Below are 20,556 nucleotides of genomic sequence, written 5' to 3' on the forward strand. Positions count from 1 at the left end.
CATGGCAAGCTGTATGTAGGGCATCACCGTTGTCAATGGCTACATCCCATCCTCTCAGTGAAAACGTTCCTATGCTCTGTCACAGCACGGCTAATCATCTGTCGGTTCTCAATCAGGTTGGAATAGAATCCCTTGATTCTTTTGCGCTTGTCATCACGCCCAGCCTTCAGGAGTTTGAAGCTCGTCACAGTCATCCAATCCCAGGATCCTACTCGGAATACCACAGACAAGGTTTAGACTTTCCGGATCCTCATGAATGCCGCCATCTATCTAACTTATACCACGAAGATTCTGTTGGGGAATCTAAGAGATACACATTCAAGCTCTTGTTGCATGTAGAACGGAAGTGGTTGTCAATCACACGCGTTCATAAGTGAGAATGATAATGAGGGTTACTTATCATCACATTCATCATGTTCTTGGGTACGAATGAATATCTTGGAATAAGAATAAGAGAGATTTGAATAAAAGACAATGGAATTGCATTAATATTTGAGGTACAGCAGAGCTCCACACCCTTAATCTATGGTGTGCAGAAACTCCACCGTTGAAAATACATAAGTAAGAGGTTCAGGCATGGCCGAATGGCCAGCCCCCAAAACGTGATCACAGGATTCAAAATACAATCCAGGATGATAACATGATAGTAAAAAGTTCTATTTATAATAAACTAGCTCCTAGGGTTTACATGAGTAAGTGATTGATGCATAAATCCACTTTCGGGGCCCACTTGGTGTATGTTTGGGCTGAGCTTGATCAATCCACGAGCTGAGGCTTCTCTTGGAGTTGAACTCCGAGTTATGACGTGTTTTGGGCGTTCAACTCCGGATCATGACGTTTTTCTGGCGTTTAACTCCAGACAGCAGCATGAACTTGGCGTTCAACGCCAAGTTACGTCGTCATTCGTCGAATAAAGTATGGACTATTATATATTTCTGGAAAGCCCTGGATGTCTACGTTCCAACGCCGTTGAGAGCGCGCCAATTGGAGTTCTGTAGCTCCAGAAAATCCATTTCGAGTGCAGGGAGGTCAGATTCCAACAGCATCAGCAGTCCTTTTGTCAGCCTTCTTCAGAGTTTTGCTCAAATCCCTCAATTTCAGCCAGAATTTACCTGAAATCACAGAAAAACACACAAACTCATAGTAAAGTCCAGAAATGTGAATTTAACATAAAAACTAATGAAAACATCCCTAAAAGTAGCTCAAACTTACTAAAAACTATCTAAAAACAATGCCAAAAAGCGTATAAATTATCCGCTCATCACAACACCAAACTTAAATTGTTGCTTGTCCCCAAGCAAATGAAAATCAAATAGGATGAAAGAAGAGAATATACTATAAATTTCAAAATATCAATGAATATTAATTTAATTAGATGAGCGGGACTTGTAGCTTTTTGCTTCTGAATAGTTTTGGCATCTCACTTTTTCCTTTGAAGTTTAGAGTGATTGGCGTCTCTGGGAACTTAGAATTTGGGATAGTTTTATTGACTTTCCTAGTTAAGCATGTTGATTCTTGAACACAGCTACTTATGAGTCTTGGCCGTGGCCCTAAGCACTTTGTTTTCCAGTATTACCACCGGATACACAAATGCCACAGACACATAACTGGGTGAACCTTTTCAGATTGTGACTCAGCTTTGCTAGAGTCCCCAGTTAGTGGTGTCCAGAGCTCTTAAGCACACTCTTTTGCCTTGGATCACGACTTTAACCACTTAGTCTCAAGCTTTTCACTTGGACCTTCATGACACAAGCATATGAATAGGGACAGCTTGATTTAGCCGCTTAGGCCTGGATTTAATTTCCTTGGGCCCTCCTATCCATTGATGCTCAAAGCCTTGGATCCTTGCTACCCTTGCCTTTTGGTTTTAAGGGCTATTGGCTTTTTCTGCTTGCTTTTTCTTTTTCTTTCTCAATTTTTCGCCATTTTTTTTTCACAAGCTTTTGCTTTTTCACTGCTTTTTCTTGCTTCAAGAATCAATTTCATGATGTTTTTCAGATCATCAATAACATTTCTCTTTGTTCATCATTCTTTCAAGAGCCAACAATTTTAACACTCATAAACAACAATATCAAAAGACATATGCACTGTTCATTCATTCATTCAGAAAACAAAAATTATTGCCACCACATCAATATAATTAAATTAAATTCACTAATAATTTCGAAAATTATGTACTTCTTGTTCTTTTGAATTAAAACATTTTTCATTTAAGAGAGGTGAAGGACTAATGGAATTATTCATAATCTTTAAGGCATGGTTACATACTAATGATCATGAAGTAAAGACACAAAACATAGATAAACACAATATTAAAAACGAAAACAGAAAGAAATAAAGAGCAAGGAATGAATCCACCTGAGTGAGGGTGGCGCCTTCTTGAAGGTCCAATGGTGCTTTTTGAGCTTCTTTATGTCTTTTCCTTGCTTCTGTTGCATGATCCCTAGTGATTTTGGTGTTTTTAACATTATTTGCTCCCAATAGTTGTGTGGAGGACAACTTATCCCCTGAGGTATCTCAGGGATCTCTTGATTTGCAGCCACATGTTATACCACTGAGCTATGACGGCTTCTATTTTCCATCTCCCAAGACTCAGAGGTGGAAGCTTTTGTCTTCCCTTTGAGGTTTCTCTGGCCTTGGGTGCCATTAATGGTAATGGAAAAGCAAAAAAGCTATGCTTTTACCACACCAAACTTAAAATATTGCTCGCCCTCGAGCAAGAAAAGAAGGAAGAGAAGAAGAAGAAGAAGATAATGGAGGTGAGTGAGGGGAGATGGATTCGGCTATATGGGTGGGATTGGGTGGGGAAGAGAAGTTAAATTGTAAAGGTAGGTGGGGTGTATGGGGTAGAATGGGTAGCAGCAGGTGGTGAATGAAAAACAGAAGGGATGATCATGAATGGAAAGAGAGAGGGCGAGGTAGGTGGGGATCCTGTGAGGTCCACAGATCCTGAGGTGTCAAGGAATTCCATCCCTGCACCAAATAGGCATGTAAAATGCCTTGGCACACAATTCTGGCGTTTAAACGCCCATTGGTGCATGTTCTGGGCGTTCAACGCCCATGTGATGCATGTTTCTGGCGTTGAACGCCAGTTTCATGCTTGTTTCTGGCGTTCAGCGCCAGTTTGTCCTCTCTGTGCACCATCCTGGCGTTTAACGCCAGGTTGTTGCTTGTTTTGGGCGTTCAGCGCCAGAATGGTGCTCTGTTCTGGCGTTAAACGCCGGCCAGATGCACCTTCTGGGCGTTGAACGCCAGCCCGTGCGTCCTCCAGGGTGAAAAATTTTTTTCTTCTGTTTTTGACTCTGTTTTTAATTTTTTTGATTTTTTCGTGACTCCTCATGATCATGTACCTAATTAAACACAAAAATAACAAAGAAACAAAACAAAATAAAATTAGATAAATAAAATTGGGTTGCCTCCCAACAAGCGCTTCTTTAATGTCAATAGCTTGACAGTGGCCCTCATGGAGCTAAAAGGTGATCAGGTCAATGTTGTATAATCCCAACACCAAACTTAGAGTTTGGATATGGGGTCTTAACACCAAACTTAGAGTTTGGTTGTGGCCTCACAACACCAAACTTAGAGTTTGACTGTGTGGGCTCTTCTTGACCTTGAACTGAGAGAAGCTCTTCATGCTTACTCTCTTTTGTCACAGAGGGATGGCCATGTGCTTTTAAACACAAGGTAGTCCCCATTCAATTGAAGGACTAACTCTCCTCTGTTGACATCTATCACAGCTTCTGCTGTGGCTAGGAAAGGTCTTCCTAGGATGATGCATTCATCATCTTCCTTCCTAGTGTCTAGGATTATGAAATCAGCAGGGATGTAAAGGCCTTCAACCTTTACTAAAACGTCCTCTACCATTCCATAAGTTTGTCTTAAAGACTTATCTGCCAATTGTAATGAGAACAAGGCAGGTTGTACCTCAATGATCCCCAGCTTCTCCATTACAGAGAGTGGCATAAGATTTATCCCTGACCCAAGATCACATAGAGCTTTTTCAAAGCTCATGGTGCCAATGGTGCAAGGTATTAAGAACTCGCCAGGATCTTGTTTCTTTTGAGGTAAAATTTTCTGAATCCAAGTATCTAGTTCACTAATGAGCAAGGGAGGTTCACTTTCCCCAGTGTCATTACCAAACAGCTTGACATTCAGCTTCATGATAGCTCCTAAATATTGAGCAACTTGCTCTCCAGTCACATCTTCATCCTCTTCAGAGGATGAATAGTCTTCAGAGCTCATGAATGGCAGAAGGAGGTTTAATGGAATCTCTATGGTCTCTATATGAGCCTTAGATTCCTCAGGATCCTTAATAGGAAACTCCTTCTTGCTTGAAGGACATCCCAGGAGGTCTTCCTCACTAGGAATTTCGTCCTCCTCCTCCCCTATGCATTCGGCCACTTTAATTAAGTCAATGGCTTTGCACTCTCCTTTTGGATTATCTTCTGTATTACTTGGGAGAATACTGGGAGGAGTTTCAATAACTTTCTTACTCAGCTGACCCACTTGTGCCTCCAAATTTCTAATGGAGGATCTGGTTTCATTCATGAAACTGAAAGTGGCCTTTGACAGATCAGAGACTATATTGGCTAAATTAGAATTATTTTGATCAGAGTTCTCTGTCTGTTGCTGAGGAGATGATGGATATGGCTTACTATTATTCAGCCTATTGCGTCCACCATTGTTAAAGCCTTGTTGAGGTTTTTGTTGATCCTTCCAAGAGAAATTTGGATGATTTCTCCATGATGAGTTATAGGTGTTTCCATAAGGTTCACCCAAATAATTAACCTCCGCCATGGCAGGGTTCTCAGGATCATAAGCTTCTTCAGAAGCTGCCTCTCTAGTGCTGTTGGATGCATGTTGCAGTCCATTCAGATTTTGAGAGATCATGTTGACCTGTTGAGTCAACACTTTGTTCTGAGCCAATATGGCATTCAGAGCATCAATTTCAAGAACTCCTTTCTTCTGAGGTATCCCATTATTCACGGAATTCCTCTCAGAGGTGTACATGAACTGGTTGTTTGCAACCATGTCAATGAGTTCTTGAGCCTCTTCAGGCGTTTTCTTCAGGTGAATAGATCCACCTGCAGAATGGTCCAATGACATTTTCGAAAATTCAGAGAGACCATAATAGAATATATCTAATAGGGTCCATTCTGAAAACATATCAGATGGACATCTCTTGGTCAGCTGCTTGTATCTTTCCCAGGCTTCATAGAGGGATTCACCATCTTTTTGTTTGAAGGTTTGAACATCCACTCTCAGCTTGCTCAGCTTTTGAGGAGGAAAGAATTTATCCAAGAAGGCAGTGACCAGCTTATCCCAGGAGTCCAGACTATCCTTAGGTTGTGAATCCAACCATATTCTAGCTCTGTCTCTTACAGCAAAAGGGAAAAGCATGAGTCTGTAGACTTCATGATTAACTCCATTTGTCTTTACAGTATCACAGACCTGCAAGAACTCAGTTAAGAACTGATAAGGATCTTCAGATGGAAGTCCATAAAACTTGCAGTTTTGTTGCATTAAAGCAACTAGTTGAGGCTTAAGCTCAAAGTTATTGGCTCCAATGGCAGGAATGGAGATGCTTCTTCCATCAAACTTGGATGTTGGCTTTGTGAAGTCACCAAGCATTCTCCTTGCATTATTATTATTATTATTTTCGGCTGCCATCTCCTTCTCCTGTTCGAAAATTTCTGAAAGGTTATTTCTGGCGTTTAACTCCAGACAGCAGCATGTACTTGGCGTTCAACGCGAAGTTACGTCGTCAATTTCCGAATAAAGTATAGACTATTATATATTGCTGGAAAGCTCTGGATGTCTACTTTGCAACGCCGTTAAGAGCGCGCCATTTAGAGTTCTGTAGCTCCAGAAAATCCATTTCGAGTGCAGGGAGATCAGATTCCAACAGCATCAGCAGTCCTTTTGTCAGTCTTTTTCAGAGTTTTGCTCAAGTCCCTCAATTTCAGCCAGAAATTACCTGAAATCACAGAAAAACACACAAAATCATAGTAAAGTCCAGAAATGTGAATTTAACATAAAAACTAATGAAAACATCCCTAAAAGTAGCTTGAACTTACTAAAAACTACCTAAAAACAATGCCAAAAAGCGTATAAATTATCCGCTCATCACAACACCAAACTTAAATTGTTGCTTGTCCCCAAGCAACTGAAAATCAAATAGGATAAAAAGAAGAGAATACACTATAAATTTCAAAATATCAGTGAATATTAATTATAATTAGATGAGCGGGACTTGTAGCTTTTTGCTTCTGAACAGTTTTGGCATCTCACTTTTTCCTTTGAAGTTCAGAGTGATTGGCGTCTCTGGGAACACAGCTATTGACTTTCCTAGTTAAGCATGTTGATTCTTGAACACAGCTACTTATGAGTCTTGGCCGTGGCCCTAAGCATTTTGTTTTCCAGTATTACCACCGGATACACAAATGCCACAGACACATGACTGGGTGAACCTTTTCTGATTGTGACTCAGCTTTGCTAGAGTCCCCAGTTAGAGGTGTCCAGAGCTCTTAAGCACACTCTTTTTGCTTTGGATCACGACTTTAACCACTCAGTCTCAAGCTTTTCACTTGGACCTTCATGACACAAGCACATGGTTAGGGACAGCTTGATTTAGCCGCTTAGGCCTGGAGTTTATTTCCTTGGGCCCTCCTATCCATTGATGCTCAAAGCCTTGGATCCTTTTTACCCTTGCCTTTTGGTTTTAAGGGCTATTTGTCTTTTTCTGCTTGCTTTTTCTTTTTCTTTCTATTTTTTTTGCCATTTTTTTTCACAAACTTTTGCTTTTTCACTGCTTTTTCTTGCTTCAAGAATCAATTTCATGATTTTTCAGATCATCAATAACATTTCTCTTTGTTCATAATTCTTTCAAGAGCCAACAATTTTAACATTCATAAACAACAAGATAAAAAAATATGCACTGTTCAAGCATTCATTCAGAAAACAAAAAGTATTGTCACCACATCAATATAATTAAATTAAATTCAAGGATAAATTCGAAATTCATGTACTTCTTGTTCTTTTGAATTAAAACATTTTTCATTTAAGAGGGGTGAAGGATTAATGGATTTATTCATAACTTTAAGACATAGTTACTAACTACTAATGATCATGTAATAAAGACACAAGTATAGATAAACATATAAAAAAAACGAAAAGCAGAAGAAAAATTTAAGAACAAGGAATGAGTCCACCTTAGTGAGAGTGGCGCCTTCTTGAAGGACCATTGATGTCCATGAGCTCTACTATGTCTCTGAATTGTTGTAATTTAGTTTCTCTTAGTTTCCTCTTCAGAGTCCTTTCAGGTTCTGGATCAGCTTTCAACAAGAATGCCTTTTTCCTTGTTCCTGCTCATATGAAAGAGAAGAGGAAAAGAACAGGAAGAGGAATCCTCTATGTCATAGTAAAGAGGATCCTTATTATTAGTAGAAGAAGAAAGGGATAATGGAAGGAGAGGGATGAATAGTCTGTATAAAGAGTAAGGATAGGGGAGGTGATAAGAGATGAAGAGAAGTGTTAGTAAATAAATAAATAAATAGAAGAAGATGAGAGAGGGATTTTCGAAAATATTTTTGAAAAGGAGTTAGTAATTTCGAAAATTAAAGATGAATTAAAATTAAAATTAAAACTTGAAACAATTAGTTAATTAAAAAGAATTTTTGAAAAAGAGGGAGGTATTTTCGAAAATTAGAGAGGAAAAAGTAGTTAGGTGGTTTTGAAAAAGATAAGAAACAAACAAAAAGTTAATTAGTTAGTTGAAAAAGATATTAAAATCAAATTTGAAAAGATAAGAAGATAAGAAGTTAGATAAGATATTTTAAAATCAATTTTTTGAAAAAGATAAAATTTTGAAAAAGATATGATATAAAAGATAAGATAAAAAGATATTTTGAAAAAGATTTGATTTTAAAATTAAAATTAATTACTTGACTAACAAGAAACTAAAAGATAAAATTCTAGAATTTAAAGATTGAACCTTTCTTAACAAGAAAGTAACAAACTTCAAATTTTTGAATCAATCACATTACTTGTTAGCTAATTTTCGAAAATATGATGTAAAAGATAAGAAAAAGATTTTGACAAATATTTAAAAAAAATTCGAAAATTAATAAGAAAAAAAAAGGAAAAGATTTAATTTTTGAAAAAGTTCTGAAAAGATAAGATTTTTAAAATTGAAAATTTGACTTGACTTGTAAGAAATAACTAATTTTAAAAATTTTTGACTAAGTCAACTCAAATTTTCAAAAATTATGAGAAAAATAAGGAAAAGATATTTTTTTGATTTTTTGAATTTTTAATTATGAGAGAGAAAAACACAAACATGACCCAAAACATGAAAATTTTGGATCAAAACACTTAATGCATACAACAACACTATGAATGTCAAGATGAACACCAAGAACACTTTGAAGATCATGATGAACATCAAGAACATATTTTTGAAAAAAAATTTTGATGCAAAGAAAACATGGAAGACACCAAACTTAGAAATCTTTAATGCATGGACTCTAACAAACAAAAAATGCATATGAAAAACAAGAAAATACACCAAACAAGAAAACATCAAGATCAAACAAGAGGACTTACCAAGAACAACTTGAAGATCATGAAGAACACTATGAATGCATGAATTTTTCGAAAAAAATGCAAGAAAAAAATTTTAAAGCATGCAATTGACACCAAACTTAAAAATTGACTCAAGACTCAAACAAGAACACAAAATATTTTTGGTTTTTATGATTTTATGAATTTTTTTTGTATTTTTATTTTATTTTTTTCGAAAATATTCTTTGAAAAAAAACGAAAATTAAAGAAAAATTTTTGAAAACTTTTTGAAAAGAAAATTACCTAATCTGAGCAACAAGATGAACCGTCAGTTGTCCATACTCGAACAATCCCCGGCAACGGCGCCAAAAACTTGGTGGACGAAATTGTGATCACATCAATGTAGTATTTTTTGTTGTTGTATGGAATCATTATTATGGCACTTATGTGTGGACACAACTCCGTTCAACTAACCAGCAAGTGTACTGGGTCGTCCAAGTAATACCTTACGTGAGTAAGGGTCGATCCCACAGAGATTGTTGGTATGAAGCAAGCTATGGTCACCTTGTAAATCTCAGTTAGGCAGATTAAATAGTTTTGGGTTTCGAAAATTAATAATAAAAAGAAAATAAAAGGGATAGAAATACTTATGTAAATTAATAGTGGGAATTTCAGATAAGTTTATGGAGATGTTGTGCTCCTCTTGAATCTCTACTTTCCTATTACAGTCATCCAATCCTTCCTACTCCTTTCCATGGCAAGCTGTATGTAGGGCATCACCGTTGTCAATGGCTACATCCCATCCTTTCAGTGAAAACGTTCCTATGCTCTGTCACAGCACGGCTAATCATCTGTCGGTTCTCAATCAGGTTGGAATAGAATCCCTTGATTCTTTTGCACTTGTCATCACGCCCAGCCTTCAGGAGTTTGAAGCTCGTCACAGTCATCCAATCCCAGGATCCTACTCGGAATACCACAGACAAGGTTTAGACTTTCCGGATCCTCATGAATGCCGCCATCTATCTAACTTATACCACGAAGATTCTGTTGGGGAATCTAAGAGATACACATTCAAGCTCTTGTTGCATGTAAAACGGAAGTGGTTGTCAATCACACGCGTTCATAAGTGAGAATGATAATGAGGGTTACTTATCATCACATTCATCATGTTCTTGGGTACGAATGAATATCTTGGAATAAGAATAAGAGAGATTTGAATAAAAGACAATGGAATTGCATTAATATTTGAGGTACAGCAGAGCTCCACACCCTTAATCTATGGTGTGCAGAAACTCCACCGTTGAAAATACATAAGTAAGAGGTTCAGGCATGGCCGAATGGCCAGCCCCCAAAACGTGATCACAGGATTCAAAATACAATCCAGGATGATAACATGATAGTAAAAAGTTCTATTTATAATAAACTAGCTCCTAGGGTTTACATGAGTAAGTGATTGATGCATAAATCCACTTTCGGGGCCCACTTGGTGTATGTTTGGGCTGAGCTTGATCAATCCACGAGCTGAGGCTTCTCTTGGAGTTGAACTCCGAGTTATGACGTGTTTTGGGCGTTCAACTCCGGATCATGACGTTTTTCTGGCGTTTAACTCCAGACAGCAGCATGAACTTGGCGTTCAACGCCAAGTTACGTCGTCATTCGTCGAATAAAGTATGGACTATTATATATTTCTGGAAATCCCTGGATGTCTACGTTCCAACGCCGTTGAGAGCGCGCCAATTGGAGTTCTGTAGCTCCAGAAAATCCATTTCGAGTGCAGGGAGGTCAGATTCCAACAGCATCAGCAGTCCTTTTGTCAGCCTTCTTCAGAGTTTTGCTCAAATCCCTCAATTTCAGCCAGAATTTACCTGAAATCACAGAAAAACACACAAACTCATAGTAAAGTCCAGAAATGTGAATTTAACATAAAAACTAATGAAAACATCCCTAAAAGTAGCTCAAACTTACTAAAAACTATCTAAAAACAATGCCAAAAAGCGTATAAATTATCCGCTCATCAGTGGACACTTTGGTCCAGAAAGAACAGCTGCAAAGATATTGCAAAGTGGTTTCTATTGGCCAACTATCTTCAAAGATGCCAGAGAGTTTTTCCACCAATGTAATGAATGCTAGAGAGCAGGAGGATTAACAAGAAGGAATGAGATGCCGCAGAACTTCATTTTGGAAGTAGAATTGTTTGATCTATGGGGCATTGATTTCATGGGACCCTTTCCCCCTTCTTATTCTTTCAGATATATCTTGGTAGCAGTAGAGTATGTTTCAAAGTGGGTGGAAGCCATAGCCACAACCACCTGTGATGCACAAATTGTCCTTCAATTCCTAAGGAAGCACATCTTTACTAGATATGGAGTACCCAAGGGTCTCATCAGTGATGGTGGTGGTCATTTTTGTAACAAACATATGGAGAAACTTCTTCATAAATATGGAGTTATTCATAAAGTGGTCACACCATATCACCCTCAGACTAATGGGCAGGCTGAATTAGCAAACAGGGAACTGAAGAAAATCCTAGAGAAGACAGTAGGTAGTACAAGAAAGGATTGGGCTAGGAAGTTGGAAGATGCACTTTGGGCATACAGAACAGCTTTCAAAACTCTCATTGGGAAGTCCCCATTTCAGCTGTTATATGGCAAATCTTGTCATCTCCCTGTAGAACTTGAACACAAAGCCTTTTGGGCTACTAAACTCCTAAACCTTGATTCTGAAGCAGCAGGGGAGAAAAGGTTGTTGCAGCTAAATGAACTGGATGAGTTTAGGCTAGAAGCCTATGAAAATACCAAGATATACAAGGAAAAAGCCAAGAGATGGCATGACAGGAAGATTTTGAAGAAAGAATTCAAACCTAGGCAACAAGTACTCTTGTATAACTCACGACTCAAGATATTCCCTGGCAAGCTTAAGTCTAAGTGGACTGGTCCATACTTGGTAACTAAGGTCTTTCCTTATGGGAGTATTGAATTGCTAGATGAAGCAACAAAGAGTCGGTTTACAGCAAATGGTCATAGAGCAAAACTATACCTAGGAGGACAATGGAACAAGGAAAAAGAGGTTCAGAACCTAAATTCTCCTTGAAGTGAAAATAGAAGATGTCAAGCTAGTGACAATAAAAGAGCGCTTATTGGGAGGCAACCCAACATGAGGTAGTTTTCTTTTCATAGCTTTTTCAATAAAAATGTTGAATAATTGGTATGTATTGCAAGGAGCTAAGTTTGGTGTTGCACACCAAAACAATTTGAGGGAAGAATGAAAGAATCTAAGTTTGGTGTTCCACCAAAAATCTCATTCAAAAACACATTCTCACCTCCTGCATGATGATAGCTCCAAGCAACCAAACACATTATTCAACTGTTTAATTGCTTTCTAGTTTTAATTTCATTAACCTTTAGCAAGGACACAAGGTTTCACATATGGTTAAAATGTTGCATAAGAGGCGGTGGCAAACAATTAAGTTTGGTGTTCCCACACCAAAGTAAATCCAGGAGCCACACTATGCATACTAACCAAGTAATTAAGGGTTTGAGAAGCAAGCAACTTTGAGAATTATGCAGGACATGAGTCAACAGTTGAAGATATTGTGCATTCTAACTCAAAGAAAACACAATAGAAGGAAGAATCAAAGGGCTGCAACTTCAAAGGTTGTATCTAAACCTAATCCTTGCTGCTGTGAAATGTTTTGAATCTGGAAACCATTGTATGTCTTGCTAAAGTGTTTATCTAGTTGCAAGTGAAATTGTTTGTTAAGAATGCTAAATCTGCATAATGCTTGGTATCCATCACTCAGCTAAATTTTGTTTTGTTTCCCACATGCTTGAATAAAAGAGAATTGTTTGAATTGAAAAGTGAAATATCCAATGTTGCATAAGTAAGAATGGAAGTTAATGGTGGTATATGTGTTTGATTAAATGCATGACTCATGAAATAATTGTTGCATAGTATCATTTTCATTAAAGTGTGAGTTAGCTTGCTGTTATAAAGACTCTTATCAATAAAGAAAAAGACCTTGAGAACAAAAACAGAAAGAAAAGGAAGAAGAAAAAGCCAAAGTGGCAAGAAAAACAAAGAATAAAGGTTGGACACCAATAGCTTGGACCCTAGGACATATGCCTGTGGTGTTCTTGTACTAAGATATGCTTGGATGAGTAAATTCTAAGGGGTATTTTAAAACCCGGTCACTTAGATCAACTGATTTGGGATGGCCAATTGAAAGTCCACAATAAAGAGCAACTTAGATACAGAATATTTAGTTATCCAAAGAGATGCTGGGCATCAATGATCCTAGGAAGAAATAGTGAGCCATGTGTTTGTGGTGGAAAGATGTTGAGTAAAAGAAAAGAAAAATAAAGCCAAAGGCTACTACTGCAACATTAGACACCAAACCTCTAAAAGAATAATAAGCTTGTTAAGCATTATAAGCCAAGAAAAGTTAGCAAGGGAGTAATTAAAAAGTGAGTCTTATAACAGAAAGTTTAGCAAGCCTTTGAGGAAAGATGTATATTATGTAACAGCAACGATAATTGAGTTATCATTGTCTGCATAAAGATCCCATACATCAAGTTCTGCTATATGCCTAATAAGGATATGTGTTCTGTTCTTATTCATTTCAATTGCTCTTAAATTTGATGCTTGCTTGAGGACAAGCAAGATTTAAGTTTGGTGTTGTGATGACAAGTCATCATATACCCATTTTTCAAGCTAATTCCACTTGTTTTATTAGTCTTTATGCACTTTCTTGCATCCTAAGTAAGTGATTTGGAGTGAAAATGCATAACTTCTTTAAATCAAACAACCACCATGAAATTAATGTTAACTCATGAGGTTTAAGCTAATTTTAATTGAATTTTAAGTGATTTATAAGCCTTGTGAATTTAGTGATACTTGGAGTGGTTGTTTTGGTTTATTGTAGGTGAATAAAAGAATAAAAGAGAAAGCGTGGCCTAAGAAAGTGTGGCCAAGGGAGAAAAAGGCGTGGCTTATAATGGAGGAAGCAAGCATTGCCCTCCACAAGGGCACACTGCCCTCTAGGAGGGCAGCATAAGGGAACAAAGCTTGAAAGGCAACTCTGCCCTGCCCACTACAAGGGCAGAGCACAAATCTGTGCCTTGGAATCAAGAAGAACAAAATGTTGCCCTGCCCTCCTCAAGGGCAGTATCGGGCCTTCATGGAAAATAAATCAAAGGAAAATGCCTACCAATGCTTGCCACAAGAGTTGAACACGGGACCATGAGGAAGCAAGGAATTAAGCCTCACTTTGGTACCAAGAAAGCCAAGGAAAATGGGTAGCGTGTGTAGCATCCAAGTTTCGAACACGGGGCTTCAAGGTGGAAACACTGCCCTGCCCTCCGCGAGGGCAGGGTAGCATTTTGTTGTGGCACAGCCAGCGCACCAATCTGGCGCACCAAAGCATCATTCGGCAGCACCAGCAGCGCACCAAGGCACCAATCTGGCGCACCAAATTTTTCTGCCCTGCCCTCCGCGAGGGCAGGGCAGCATCCTGCACACCAAGCCTGCACCACGCCCGCACCACGCACACACCACGCATCGATTTTGCAGGGCAGCCTCCTGGAAGCTATTGTTTTTGGGCTAAAATTGGATTAAAAATCCAATAAAATTCATTTCTTCACCAAATTAAAAGCCCATCCAAATCCCAAGATCCAAGAATAGAAAGTGTAAAAATAGGAGCTAGTTTGATGTAATTAGGACTTTTTACTTGACTTTTGAATTTTGCACTTTCTTTGAGCTTTGAATTTTGGCAACTTTTCTTTGAGAGACTTGACCGAGATTTCAGAGAATTGGGGAGGAGAATTGATCTCTCTTCTTCCTCGTTCTTGCTCGAGCATTTCTAATTTTCTTGTTTGAGTCTTGGGTGTTAAGAATTGAGGAAATTCTGTCTCAATCTCCACTCAAGAGCTCTTTAATTTCTCTCCTGCATAATTGAATTCATTTACATTCCCTTTACTGCTTCTTCTTCAATTTCTTGTCAATTGCTTTGTGGGATTGGATCTGGGAAGGCAATTGAGATCTAGACTTTGCTTTCTAGTCTCTTGAGTCCTGAGATCCCTTTTTCCTCTTTGGTTCTTCTGTGAACCTTTACTGCAGCTTAATTTCATTTTCTGTCTGAATGTTAATTACTTCCAATTTATCTTCTACTTTATTAATTGTTGCAATTTACTTTCTCTTGCTGGAATTCTGAATTCCCAATCCTCAATTCCCTTTTCCATTCAAGCACTTTAAATTTCTTGCAATTTAAGTTACTGCAATTTACATTTCTTGTACTTTAAGTTTCAGTCATTTAATTTCTTGTTCTTTTAGATCCAGCACTTTTACTTTCCTGTCTTTCAATTTACTGCAATTCTCCCCTCTCCCTTTACATTCCAAGCAATTTAGCTTCTGTTAAAGATAAACCACTCAACCAATACTTGATTCGCTTGACTAAATCAACCACTAAACTAAAATTGCTCAATCCTTCAATCCCTGTGGGATCGACCTCACTCATGTGAGCTATTATTACTTGATGCGACCCGGTACACTTGCCTGTGAGTTTTGTGTCGGATCGTTTTTCGCACATCACCTAGCACCTTGAACCAATTGGTTCGGGAGTGTTGGCTGAAAGCTTATTTTAAAGAGTTGCCCCCTTACAGAGCACTTAGCTTAAGAACAAAAATAAGTCCTGAAATGACAATAAAAGGATCAATGAATAAAAGTCTCATGGGATGCAATCACAGTAAGTATTCGAGGACATGATAAAGGTCTGAAAGCCAGGAATGAACCTAAGTTGCTATGCATGAAACCACCATAAAACCAGGGACATTATTTCCACAAGAATGACTCATTTCTCTTGGCATTCCATTCATCATTCTCTTGTTCCAGTACTTGCTTAGGGACAAGCAAGCTTTAAGTTTGGTGTTGTGATGCCAGGGCATTTTGGCCAGTTTTACTGACCTTTTCTTTACTATTTTTAAAGTAGTTTCATGCATTTTCTTAGGAAATAAGCTAGTTTTGGGTAGATATTCACTTACATCTTGATTCAAGCAAACATTGTGAATTTTAAAAGGTTTCATGAGAATTATGCATAAATTGAATGATAAATTGGATGATGCATGATCCCATGATTAAGAGCAAGACTTTGATGCACTTTGTTTGATTGATTTCAGGCCAAAAGAAGAAGAAAAGAGCCACGTTAGTGGCTACGTTAGTTACACTAATGTGGGCACTAACGTGGAAGGAAGGAAAGCCACAACGTTAGTGAGAAAAGTTAGTGGCATTAACTTTGAAGAAAGGAAATGGAGCCAACGTTAGTGACACTTAACATTATCACTAACGTTGGACCAAGCTCATGAGTGGCCACGTTAGAGTCCACGTTAACCTATTTAACGTGGCCTCTAACGTTAAGAAGGAAGGGGGGAAGCCAACGTTAGTGACACTCAACATTGTCACTAACGTTGGCCTAAGCACATTAAGCCACGTTAACTCCCACGTTAACCTAGTTAACGTGGAAGCTAACGTGAAGGAACAAAGTGGTCGACAACGTTAGTGACACCCAACATTGTCACTAACGTTGGAAGCAACCACACAACCCCCCAAGGAGCCACGTTAACTTAGTTAACGTGGAGGCTAACGTGTGAAAAAAGAAGGTGCTCGCCAACGTTAGTGACACCCAACATTGTCACTAACGTTGGAAGGAGCCACACATGCCACCATGAACCATGTTAACTCCCACGTTAACTTAGTTAATGTAGAAGTTAACGTGGTACCAGACAGCCTGACCATGCCTTCTTCAAACACGCATAACGTCAGCCACAAAACTCCAAATGAGGTGATTCCAGTGGTATTGGAAAGTGGGATTCCAGAGCTTTCCAAGCATATATGGCACTACATGATTGACACTAAATTTGAGGGAGAAAACCTGCCCCGAAAGTGCAATGATGAACATGGTATCAACCTGTATTAAGGTCAACTGACCTCTTCACCTTCCAAGAAGTGTAACTCGAGTTGTAGAGCTCCAAATGATGCTCTTCTAAAGTCATTGGAAAGTAGACATCCAGGGCTTTCCAACAATGTATAATAGTATGGGGTGGACACTAATTTTGAGCTTCAGAAACTGGCAATAATGAAGCCCTGATCGCTAGCGTTATTGGCAATCAACATTTCCAGTAACGTTGGCATATATGCCAGCGACCATGTTCACTTCAAAGGAGCATAACTTGAGATACAGAGGTCCAATTGAGGTGATTCCAGTTGCGTTAGAAAGCTGACATTCAGAGCTTTCCAACGATGTATAATACTCTATAGTGGGCATGAAATTGGAGCACAAACAAGAGGCATCTTTTAAGCCCCAAAAACACCAACTGGGTAGCAAGTGCAACGTTAGCCACAATAACTTTAGCACTAACGCCACACTTGTAGCGTTAGAGTGGCTAACTTTAGCACTAACTTTAGCACCTGGACCTCAACTTGACTCACTTTTCTCTCAAGTCCACTTCAAAGCCCAAGCAAGCAAGCCCACAATTGTCAACCAATCAAGACCACAAGAAGCATCTAGAATAGGAATTTTCATTTAATTGTAATTTGCTTTTAATTTCATTTTGTAATTTAGGAGAGCCTATATAAAGGCATTAGTCTTTACATTGAAAGCATCCTGGAATGGAGGGGTCTTCGGACTCCCTCCCCTCACACACTTTTCTTTCTTTTCTTGTACTTTTCATTTTATGAATTTTGAAGTTTCAATTTCAGTTTTAATCTTCATCTCTACTTTTATGCACTTTTTTTCTTTTCTATTTTGTTGGAGCAATGACCAACTAACTCTTTTCATTGGGTTAGAGAGCTCTATTGTGATTTAATGGATTAAGTGTAGTTCTTCTTCTTCTTCTTCTTTCTTTTCTCTTGATTTTACTAGAGAGCTTTCGATCTTCATCCAATTGGGTAGTTATCTTGGAAAAGAAACTATTCATACTTGGATCTCTTCTGAACCTTGAAAGAGGAATGAAGAGATCATGCTAGAAATGCTTTCTCACGCTGGACCAAATTGGGTGTGGATGGATATGTGACTATAATCCTTCCAACACTTGATTTGGGAAATGCATGTGGTATAATCAGTGACCATGCTTCATCTCTTCTCATGAGCAATTGACCAAGGAATTGGCTATTGATCAAGATTTGAGAGATTGAATTACAAGTAATTGTAATTCGATCACTTAAGATTGCCAAGGAGATCAATGAATGATTAAGGAAGAGATGAGAATGAACTTGATCCGGAGGATTGCAATATCTCTTGATCCCAATGTTCATCTTATTTTTAGTTCTTACATTTACTTTTCTTGCCATTTTACTTCTCTGCACTCTATTGCTTTCTTTACTTTTCTGTAAATTTACAATTCCTGCTGCTCATCATCCAAATCTGAATCGTCTAACTAGGATAATCAATTAACCATTAATTGCTTAATCCGTTAATCTCTGTGGGATTCGACCCCACTCTATTGTGGGTTTTACTTGACGACAAATCGGTACACTTGCCGAATGGAGATTTGTTGAGAGACAAATTTTCCCCCGATCACTTTCGAATTTGCTTTTAGTATGGAAGGAAGAATCATTGATCAATATTGTAGCTCATTGACTCCTAAGATAGTAGAAGCACTTGTATGCACCAAAGATTAGCTTAAAGGAGACTTTTTCTCTTCTCTTGCACCTGAGAATTTCGAAGAGCTTGAAAAGGTTGAGTAAGGTAAATTGAATATTAAGTGTCTCTTAAATATATCATATGATAATTTATCAATTCCAATATCTATCTTATATTTTTTCTCTATCAGTTAGCTTGATATATATAGTTTGTTTTGTGCAGATTTGATTTTATCAGAGGACATTACTTGTTCAGTGGGTCTAGGTTCAATTATGCTCGAAGATGACTAGAAAGTCTTGATTGTTTATGTTTTCTTTAGTTATGTTCTAAACACTTAGGTATTAGACTTAATGGACAAATGTTTTAAATAACTTGGTAGGATTTAATTACTTATTTTTATTCTTATTTCAATTTTTTTATCTTGTTACTTGTATTCTAAAAATAATTTAGAAATCGAAGCGGTGAAGTTGTGAATGCATATTATTCAACAGTGTTTGATGGGTTTGGAAATTTGCATATAATGATTCAAATCTTGTTGCAATTGGTTCAACTCTTGTGATGAGCGGATAATTTATGTTTATCTATGTTTTTGTCTTTATTACATGATCATTAGTGTCTAGTGTCTATGTCTTAAGGCTTTGAATAATTCCATGAATCCTTCACCTCTCTTAAATGAAAAAATGTTTTTAATACAAAAGAACAAGAAGTACATGAGTTTTGAAATTGTCCTTGAAATTAGTTTAATTATATTGATGTGGTGACAATAATTTTTATTTTCTGAATGAATGCTTGAACAGTGCATGTTTTTGATCTTGCTGTTTATGAATGTTAAAATTGTTGGCTCTTGAAAGAATGATAAAAAAAGAGAAATGTTATTGATGATCTGAAAAATCATAAAATTGATTCTTGAAGCAAGAAAAAGCAGTGAAGAAAAAGCTTGAAAAAAAAAAGTGGCAAAAAAAGCAAGCAGAAAAAGCCAGTAGACCTTAAAACCAAAAGGCAAGGGTAAAAAGGATCCAAGGCTTTGAGCATCAATGGATAGGAGGGCCCAAGGAAATAAAATCCAGGCCTAAGCGGCTAAATCAAGCTGTCCCTAACCATGTGCTTGTGGCATGCAGGTCCAAGTGAAAAGCTTGGGACTGAGTGGTTAAAGTCGTGATCCAAAGCAAAAAGAGTGTGCTTAAGAGCTCTGGACACCTCTAACTGGGGACTTTAGCAAAGCTGAGTCACAATCTGAAAAGGTTCACCCAGTCATGTGTCTGTGCCATTTATGTATCCAGTGGTAATACTGGAAAAGAAAGTGCTTAGGGCCACGGCCAAGACTCATAAAAGTAGCTGTGTTCAAGAATCAATATACTTAACTAGGAGAATCAATAACACTATCTGAACTCTGAGTTCATATAGATGCCAATCATTTTTAACTTCAAAGGATAAAGTGAGATGCCAAAACTGTTCAGAAGCAAAAAGCTACAAGTCCCGCTCATCTAATTAGAACTAATATTCATTGATATTTTGAGATTTATAGTATATTCTCTTCTTTTTATCCTATTTTATTTTCAGTTGCTTGGGGACAAGCAACAATTTAAGTTTGGTGTTGTGATGAGCGTATAAGTTATACGCTTTTTGGCATTGTTTTTAGGTAGTTTTTAGTAGGATCTAGCTACTTTTAGGGATGTTTTCACTAGTTTTCATGCAAAATTTACATTTCTGGACTTTACTATGACTTTGTGTGTTTTTTTTTGTGATTTCAGGTATTTTCTGGCTGAAATTGAGGGACTTGAGCAAAAATCTTATTCAGGCTGAAAAATGACTGCTGATGCTGTTGGATTCTGACCTCCCTGCACTCGAAATGAATTTTCTGGAGCTACAAAACTCCAAATGGCACGCTCTCAAAGGCGTTGGAAAGTAGACATCCAGAGCTTTCCAAAAATATGTAATCGTCCATACTTTGTTCGAGCTTAGATGACGCAAATTGGCGTTCAATGCAAGTTCCATGCTGCATTCTGGAGTAAAACGCCAGAAACACGTCACAAACCAGAGTTAAATGCCAAAAACACGTTACAACTTGGCATTTAACTCCAAGAGAAGCCTCTGCACGTGTAAAGCTTAAGCTCAGCCCAAGCACACACCAAAGTGTGCCCCGAAAGTGGATTTCTACATTTAGACTTATTTCTGTAAACCCTAGTAACTAGTCTAGTATAAATAGGATATTTTACTATTGTATTAGACATCTTTGGTCTCCGTTTTAATCAATTGTTCATCTTAGGAGACTATTGATCACGTTTTGGAGGCTGGCCTCTTGGCCATGCCTGGACCAATATCACTTATGTATTTTCAACGGTGGAGTTTCTACACACTATAGG

Source organism: Arachis hypogaea, chromosome 6 (assembly GCF_003086295.3).
Source record: "Arachis hypogaea cultivar Tifrunner chromosome 6, arahy.Tifrunner.gnm2.J5K5, whole genome shotgun sequence".
Classification (NCBI taxonomy): domain Eukaryota; kingdom Viridiplantae; phylum Streptophyta; class Magnoliopsida; order Fabales; family Fabaceae; genus Arachis; species Arachis hypogaea.